This window comes from Lipotes vexillifer, unplaced genomic scaffold (genome assembly GCF_000442215.2).
Source record: "Lipotes vexillifer unplaced genomic scaffold, Lipotes_vexillifer_v1.1 scaffold251, whole genome shotgun sequence".
Lineage (NCBI taxonomy): Eukaryota > Metazoa > Chordata > Mammalia > Artiodactyla > Lipotidae > Lipotes > Lipotes vexillifer.
In genome coordinates this window covers 95,634-104,538 of record NW_006770868.1, presented here as the reverse complement: position 1 = coordinate 104,538, position 8,905 = coordinate 95,634, and positions in this window count along the sequence as shown.

Genomic DNA, 8,905 nt, shown 5'->3' with positions numbered 1-8,905 from the left:
CCCTGGCGTGACCTTGGGCAGGTTCCTTGAAATCAGTTATCTTTCATTTGGAAAAAGGATAATGGCAGCTGTCTCATGATGTAGTTCTATAAGTGGCAAGGAAGCAGTCGGATGGAGCGGCTCACTTCTGAGACGGAGCACGCAGACAGAGTTCAGGTGCTGCCGCATAGGTTTGCGATTTTGAATGAGTCACCTAATGTCTTGGGGCATCACTTTGCTTACCCAAAAAGTAAATAATAGTTTCTATCTTGTAGGATTATGGTAAATTGTTTGCTATAGTAAACATTATTTGTTAGAATATCACTTTCACATATATATATATTTTTTTTTAATATAAATTTATTTATTTATTTTTGGCTGTGTTGCGTCATAGCTGCTTGTGGACTTTTCTCCAGCTGGAGCGAACGGGGGCCACTCTTCGTTGTGGTGCGCGGGCTTCTCATTGCGGTGGCTTCTCTTGTCGTGGAGCAGGGGCTCTAGGTGCGCGGGCTTCAGTAGTTGTGGCACATGGGCTTAGTAGTTGTGGCTTGTGGGCCCCAGAGCCCAGGCTCAGTAGTTGTGGCTCGTGGGCTTAGCCGCTCCACAGCATGTGGAATCTTCCCGGACCAGGGCTCGAGCCCGCGTCCCCTGCATTGGCAGGCGGATTCCCAATCACTGCGCCACCAGGCAAGTCCACTTTCACATATTTTGCTCTATCTCCATACCGTCTTGCAAACTCATTGCAAATTTTGCTATATTTAGGTACCACTTATGCTATCATCTGCTTATTATTTTTATTTAATTAATGTCATTAAAGAAACATTTACCAATTTTCTACTTGTCTAGGCACTGTTGAGGTTTGGGAGATACAGAGGTGAACAAATAAGACAAAACTCCTTGCCCTCATGGAGCGCATGTCTCCATGAGGGTGATACCTGATATCACCTCCATCAATTGAAAAACCAATATCACTTGAAAAAGATGACGATTTATTTATTTATTACTTTTTAAAATTTTATTTTATTGATGGATAGTTGATTTACAATGTGTTAATTTCTGCTGTACAGCAAAGTGATTTAGTTATATGTATATATACATTCTTTTTCATATTCTTTTCCATTATGGTTTATCATAGGATATTGAATGTAGTTAGTTCCCTGTTCTATATAGTTGGACCTTGTTGTTTATCCATTCTACATATAATAATTTGCATCTGCTAATCTCCAAATCCCATTCCATCCCTCCCCCACCCCTTCTCCCCCTTGGCAACCACAAATCTGTTGTGGTCTTTATGTGTGTCTCTATTGTGTGTCTCTATGTCTGTAAGTCTGTTTCTGTTGAAAAAGATGAAGATTTAAAAAATGAAAATAGTAAAAGCAAAACAATGCTGGCCTCACAGAATCTAGCTTGATATGTTTGCCCTTTCTTTGTTTAAAAAAGAAATTTTCAGTTGTTAGGTGTTTGAGACAGCCTAGTACCACACAAGGTCTCTCCTTGATGTAATTGGGAACAGGATAGAGAAGCAGAAAAGGGATAACTTTCCTCAGTGTGGGAGTTAGTGTTCCTCAATTCTGTTGTCAAGGTTGACTCCACCGGGCATATGTGGTCCACCTTTGGAATCGCCACTTGGATGCAACATTATACACTCAGCACTGTTCTGGCACAGAGCGAAGGATCAACAAATGTACCTTTTGGTTATAGGAATATTCATCATAAAACAGAACATGTTCGTTTGTGCACCTGCCTGGATGGGAAAGGTCTGCAAATCGTCTGCAGAGTTATTAATTACTCATAGATTTCATGTATGTTTTCATGAGGCTGCTATTTTCCTATTTCATCTTAGAATATGCTTTCAGAGCTTTGAGAGCTCCTGGGCCTCTCATCTTTGTATCATTTGGCTCCTAGTACTAAAAGCCACATCCTGTTATGTTTGGTTGCTAGGTGGAGAAATGTTATCATGGGCTTCAGCAATAATTTATCCACAGAGCTCAAGGAGCTGTCATGTTCTCCTGACAGTGAGCTGCAGCACTTTATCAGCCAGCCTGTAAATCAGGCATGTGTGGGTGCGGATGCTAGCACTGTTTGATCTCTCTCAGACACTGTAATAATCTGCTTTTGTCTGATTGATTCCTTCACATCACCATGCACATTGCAACAGGGAGTGGAGTGCCCTCTGTTTATCTCCGCTGGTCATCTGCAGGAGGCCAACAGGGCAGAAAATGCTCTTCGTGCCGAGATGGAAGAGTTTTTGGAATTAGGGCCTTTCCATCATATCCCTGAGCTGGTTTCGTTCAGTAAATCAATGATAGCAGAATTGAATGCACCATAAATACCTCAAACCATATCTCTTACAAGAATGTAAGAGTAATTCATAGAAACAGGAAAGGTAACTTTGCGGGAAAGAATTACGACCCCTACAAGCCACAGACATTCAGGGCTTTTTACTGGCTGTGTTCACATCTCACCCTTTGAACTTTGGGGGAAGGATAATACACTGCTGGCTGGTGTTTGCTTCCCGAAAGCGCAGGGGGCAAAACTGAGTTGAAGGGACCCTGTCGAGACTCATCACTGCTTTTCAAGCTGAAAACAAGTTTTTCTCAATTTCTGTCGGCTCCTGTTACATGTGGTCCCTCTTTATGAAGGGATGCGTCACATGATCCTAATGGAGCGAACTGGGCTCTCTGTTTGTTGGGTTGAGTCACTCTTCTGCTACCCCTACATCAGGCCTTCTTGTATGGGTTTTGCCAACCTTCCTGATGCTTAAAAGATCTCCCTACCCAGGAAACCTGATCCCTGTTTCCTGTGCTCCTAATTGCTGACAGGTATTTTGGGGCAGATTTTGGCATCCCCAGTTCCCAGGAGTTGGGTTGAAATCCACGAGCTGACAACTGCCTTGGGCATGGCAGCAGCTTGCTGTGCCGTGCCCCAAGAGCAGTCCCAGATGTCCACACCTGCCTTAGTTGAAAGCAGAGGTCAAGCTGTATTGTCGATGTGATTGACTAAATCCCATCAGAGAGGAGGATTTTGTTGTAGCTTCCCCCTCTTGGATGGCGGCAAGATGAAGTTAAATGCCTTTCAGTTCAGAAATGAATGTAGCTCTGGAAGAAAAAAAGACAGCTTGAGTTGGCTGTTTTTGTGCAATCAGAGACACACACAGTTCTTATTTTCATAATGGGAGTCAATACTATTAATGATTATTTATTCTAATATGCATATTAGCAACAGTGGTCCTAACTTAGTGGTAGAGTAGGAATGAGCAAACAATGGCCAGTGGGCCAAATCCAGCCTGTCACCTGTTTCTGTCAAGAAAGTTTTATTGGAACATGGTCACATCCATTTATTTCCATATTGTCTGTGACTGATTTCTGCTACAACAGCCGAGTTGAGGAGTTACGGCAAAGACCGTATGGAAAGCTGAAAATATTTACTATCTGGTGGCCCTTCACAAAAAACATTTGCAAACCCTTGGGTTAGAGGGTTTTTCCTGGTGTCAGACTGCCAGTTCCAATCTTGACTTTACCATTTACCAGCTGAGTAACCTTGGGTAATTACATAACCTCTCTGATCCTTGGCTTCCTCGTGTATAAAATGGGGATTATAATAATATTTATATATTATCAAGTTGTTGGTGGTCTGATGAGCACTTTAGCTATAACAAGCAGGTAACACTATTCCTTCTGAATGGCTTGTTACCTGTACCCTTGTGCCCACCTTGAGCAGGTGCACCTGACCTTCGCCTGGCATTTAACTCCTGATGTCCTACACGTGCCATGCCAGTGCATTCACTGGTACAAATTTATGGGGTGGACCTGTGCAGCTCAGAACTTTTGAAAAAGAGCAGGGCAGAGTTACAGCCTCCTCAAACAAGGTTGCCTTTACAAGGACTTCAGAATATGTTCCTAGAGTTAGAAGATTTATTCCAAGGTCTGCACAAAATCGAGTTATTCTGGCTGTTCAAAGATGGTGGCCTCAGTGGTGTTACAGGATGATCTACAACATATTTGAGAGTGCGTGTTCGCTCTTTACAACTTTAAGAGGACTTAGATATAATTTAAACAAATTGCAGGTTAAATCACCTATGTGAAACCCATGACTCCTGAAGACCACATCTTGAAAACCACTCTCTATGCTCTCCCAGCAAACATTTCCTGTAAAGGGCCAGAGAGTATATATATATATATTTTTTTTCCGGTACGTGGGCCCCTCACTGCTGTGGCCTCCCCCATCGCGGAGCACAGGCTCCGGAAGCGCAGGCTCAGCGGCCACGGCTCACGGGCCCAGCCACTCCGCGGAATGCGGGATCCTCCCGGACCAGGGCACGAACCCGCGCCCCCCGCATCGGCAGGAGGACACCCAACTACTGCGCCATCAGGGAAGCCCCAGAGAGTATATATTTTAGCCTTGCATCTACTCAGCTCTGCCATTGTAGCATGAAAACAGCCATAGGCGATAAGTACATAAATGGGCAAGGTGGTGTTCCAATGAAACTTTATTTACAAAAACAGGTGGTAGGCTATGGGCCCAGAGTTTGCCAGTCTTGCACTACCATCTCTCTCTTAATAAAGCTCATATTTAGTCCTATGGCAATTAGTTTATTAATCTTAATAAGGATCTTATGTGTAGGTATGTTGATAGCCTCATCACACACCTTTACCAATGAGGAAGTTGAGAGACAAGGAAATTAAGTAGTTTGGTCAAGGTCACACTGCTAATAGTGATAGAAACAGGGCTTGAACCCAGCCTACCTGCTCTAGAGTCAGTACATTTAGCCACTATTCTACATTACCTCCTTTACTCTTAGTGCAAATAATGCTATTCCATATAAGAAAGTCATTCCAGCCTTTCAATTTCTTTCATGTACCTATAAAGACTCCTTTATAGAAGATAATATTTTTGATTTTTCAGAGTGGCCCTTGTTGGATCAGTAACCAAAGCAGAGAATGCTTTGTCTTTATGGATGCTAATGGTTTGAGGTCATTTCCTGGGCATGTAACCAGGGCAGAGCCAGAAGATTCTACACTCCGAAGGGGGCCCCATGCTTGAGGTTTAATGTTCTCGGCCACCATATTCAAACCCTTCATTTTATCTGTAAATTTGTGTTCTGTAAGTCTGACGGGACATCCCTCGTGTCAGGGACTTGGAGCTTCGGCTCACACCGGTTCCCGCCTTCTGCTGCCTGTCTGCCTCCCTGGGTGGGTTCTGGCAGCCCCGCTTCCAGGCACTGCCCGATGCCGGCTGCTGCCCTCCGCCCTGGTGGGCTCACCCCACGAGTATCCCCATGCTCAAGCGAGCACAACATTGAAACAGAAATTAGAAAACATGACCGATAGAAAGAGGGACCATAGAAGACGGGAGGAGATTTATTTCCTTTGTGTGGGGCCATGTTTTCATTTTGCACTGGGCCTCACGAATTATGTCGCTGGTCCTCTATGGCTCTCAACAATAGCATGACCTGGGAGAATCTCAGGCCCCGCCCCAGACCTGCCAAATCAGAATCTGCATTTTTACAAGACCCTCGGATGATTCCTGTCCTTTCAGGTCTGAGGCGCACAGCCCCGAAGATGGCTTCCACACAGGCCTGATTATCTGATTTTAGGCTTCCACACGGGCCTAAAATTAAAAACGTTGTAACTAGAGCTGCTTCATCTCAAGCATCTGCGTGTTTGCAGGTAGCAGTTAAGAGCCATCTCAGTGGATTACAATGAAGAGGCATATGTGTGTGTTTGGGAGGCCTGGTATCATAAAGATATGAAGATAAAGCGAGACCGCCAGGCCCCTGAGGGTTACTTTGGGCGACCTCTGTTGACATTAGAACGATTGAGAGGGAGACAAAGAGCAGTACTTTTATCCTGCAGTTCTATGCACGCTGAATATTCTTTAACACAAAACCCTTGGGCTGTTGAGTGGTAGTGGCAGCCAGAAGGTCAACAGGGTTTTAGACGACATCAGGGATGAACCAAGAATGGTGGCACCTTGTCCTGTACAAAAGCACAGGGTATTTGGATCTGGGGTATTGGCACGGTGGCTGCCACTGTACCCCAAGGCAGATATACAGGCTGGAAAGAAGCTGAGTCCTGCAACAAAGCTGGTCTTTTTTTTTTTTTGTGGGAGATGCAGTGGGCAGTCACCTCTGCCCCCCTGCAAAGTCAGGCAAAAGTAGCTAGAACCTTTTCCCAAGCACACAATGTATACAGAAGTATTAAAGCAGGGGTTGCAGACTCCAAAGCCCCCAGGGGCCATGGCAGGACAGCTGGTGACAGGTCCCTGCTAAAGGAGACGAGCCCTCAATTCAAGCCAGTGGTTGCCATGTGGGGATGTGGGCTCAGCATTCTCTGGGATTCTGCTTTTCTGAGAGAACCCCGAAACCTGGATTTTCACGTTAAAATAATGGCGATGAATCTTAAATTTAAAAAAAGTCCCAGATCCCTCACTTGTGAAATGGGAACAGGATGTAGAATGAACATCTCTGGCTTTACCTGCTCTATATTCCCTGTTCCTCTTCAGCTCGTGACAAAGCCTGTTTTCCCTTGGAACTGCCGTCCCCTCCTCTCCCCGGGGTTTGGCTGGGACTGACTCTGTCTCCATTCTAGGGGACCCGGAGCCTAGTGGATCAGATCATCAACTCCTTCCCGGACATTGTGATGTGTTTACATCACACGTGCCCAATCACGTGTCCCATTTCCCTCAGTCTCAGCAACTGGTTGGGGGGTTGTGTGTACAGGAACCCAATCTGGGGCAGTGGGATGCAGTCCTAGAACTTTTATCCCAGTGGTGGGAAGAAAAGAGATCTGATCTTTTGGCTGAACCCAGGAGCTGCTGGGGAGCACCAGGTAGACAGAACATGGCTGGGGAGAGGCCAGTGTGGAGGGGAACAGAGCTGAGAGATGGGCAGAGTCTCATGCTGTTGTTGGAAGCTCCCCATCCATCCCTGCCTGAGGCCAGATGTATGGGGGATTTTCAGTTTTGTTAGCCAATACTTTTCATCTCTGTAAAAGTCATTTTTGAAGCATTTCCTTCCCCCCACCCCAGTAAGCCAGTTTAAATTCAGGTTCAGTCCCTTGAATCTGAAAAAAAAAATCATTACTGATATAGCAGAGTAGTTCTACTTTGGGATTGGGGGTGGTTGAGAAAATCAAATGAGATAATCCATGTGAAATCCTTAGCGTGGCGCTGCGATGGTAAGTGCCTGATTAGTGCTAGCTACTCTGGTTGTTCCTGGGAAGAGAAAATGTAGACTCATGGTATTTTTTCAGGCATTGAAACTCACCTGAAAAGGGTTTATGATGACAGATTCTAGAATGCCACTGTCAGTTCATACACCCGTCACATCAGTGGGAATGTGTTTGCCACAAATTGTGCCATGGATGACTCACACATGGACAAGGTGCAGCCCCTTCCTGAGGCTGTTCTGGGGGAGGGGGGAAGTCATGGGTAAGAGCATGGATTCTGGAGCCATAGAAACCTAGCTCCAAATCCTCTTTCCTCTGCTCAAGGGACTTCACCTCTGTGCCTCTGTTTCCTCTTCTGTAAAATGGAGATAAAGTTGATACATGCACCAAGTTAAAGGGGTGAATCCATGTGACAGCAAGCCTGGTAAGTTGTTTCAATGAACGGAAACTGTCATTTCCTATCCTATCATTTCATATCACTATCCTGTCATATGACATCATATTATAAACTCCTAGGTTGCAAACTCTGTTGTGACAGGAATCTTATCTGCCTTTTATTGTTTTATCTCTAGACCCCAGCCCAGTACTTGGCATAGAGTAAAGCATGATGGAACTTTGTTATATGAAATGTTTTTTCTTTATCAAATCCTTTTTGACTTGATTACTACAAATCACCTCCTGAATGGATGCCCTGAAACCAGCCTGGTCCCTGTTTGACCCATTCTCTATGAATTCACTTTTCTACCATGGTCACTGAGTGGCCACTGGGGGCCAGCGTTTGGGGCACTGGTGTTAAAGCAGTGAACAAGTCAGACAAGGAACACCCCTTGGTGGGGCTCAGAGTCTAGTAAAACAAACACAACTGATAAACAAGTGGATACTCTATACAAGAGTATACTCTAATATCAAGAAGGGGTGGGTGCTCTGGAGAAACAGAGGAAGGTAAAGGATAGGAAGTGGCAGTGGGTGTTTCTTTGGATGAGGTCCTCAGAGGAGACCTGTCTGGAGAGGGGACACTTGAGCAGAAATGTGAATGGAGTGAGGGGGTAAATGAAGCCATGTGGCTAACTGAGGGGCTGGGGGAATAGCATGTGCAAAGGCCCTGGTTTGTTCAAGGAAGAGTGAGGGGCTGGCATAACTGAGCATAGTGAGTGAAATTGGAGAGATGAGATCAAAAGCTAAGCCAGAGCCAGGTGATTCTTCACATTTTGGAAATGCCTTTTAAATTCCTACATTTGGTTTTCTTATCAATAATCACATCACATCAGTAATCAAAACTTTCTGTGACTTCCAGTTACTTTCCAAGTAACGTGACTTGAATTTGGAACCGCTATGTAGCTTCTACCAGTCAATTTCTCTTTGCTTCAGCACGGCTGGTTTTTGAAGTCTTAAAACAAATTCCATTTTCTTGCTGCCCCAGGGCTTTTGCACATGCTGTGTGCCCTAACATTCCTTTCTCTCCCTTTCCCATCTAACACGTGCTCATCTGATACTTCCTCAAGGGAGCCTTCCTTGACCCCCATCGTGAGACTAGATCAGGTTCTGCTGGGACACATTCTCAAGGCTTTTGTTCTCCTTTGAAGCACTTCTTTTTTTTTTTTTTTTTTTTAACAACTTTATTGGGGTATAATTGCTTTACAATGGTGTGTTAGTTTCTGCTTTATAACAGAGTGAGTCAGTTATACATATATATATGTTCCCATATCTCTTCCCTCTTTGTCTCCCTCCCTCCCACCCTCCCTATCCCACCCCTCCAG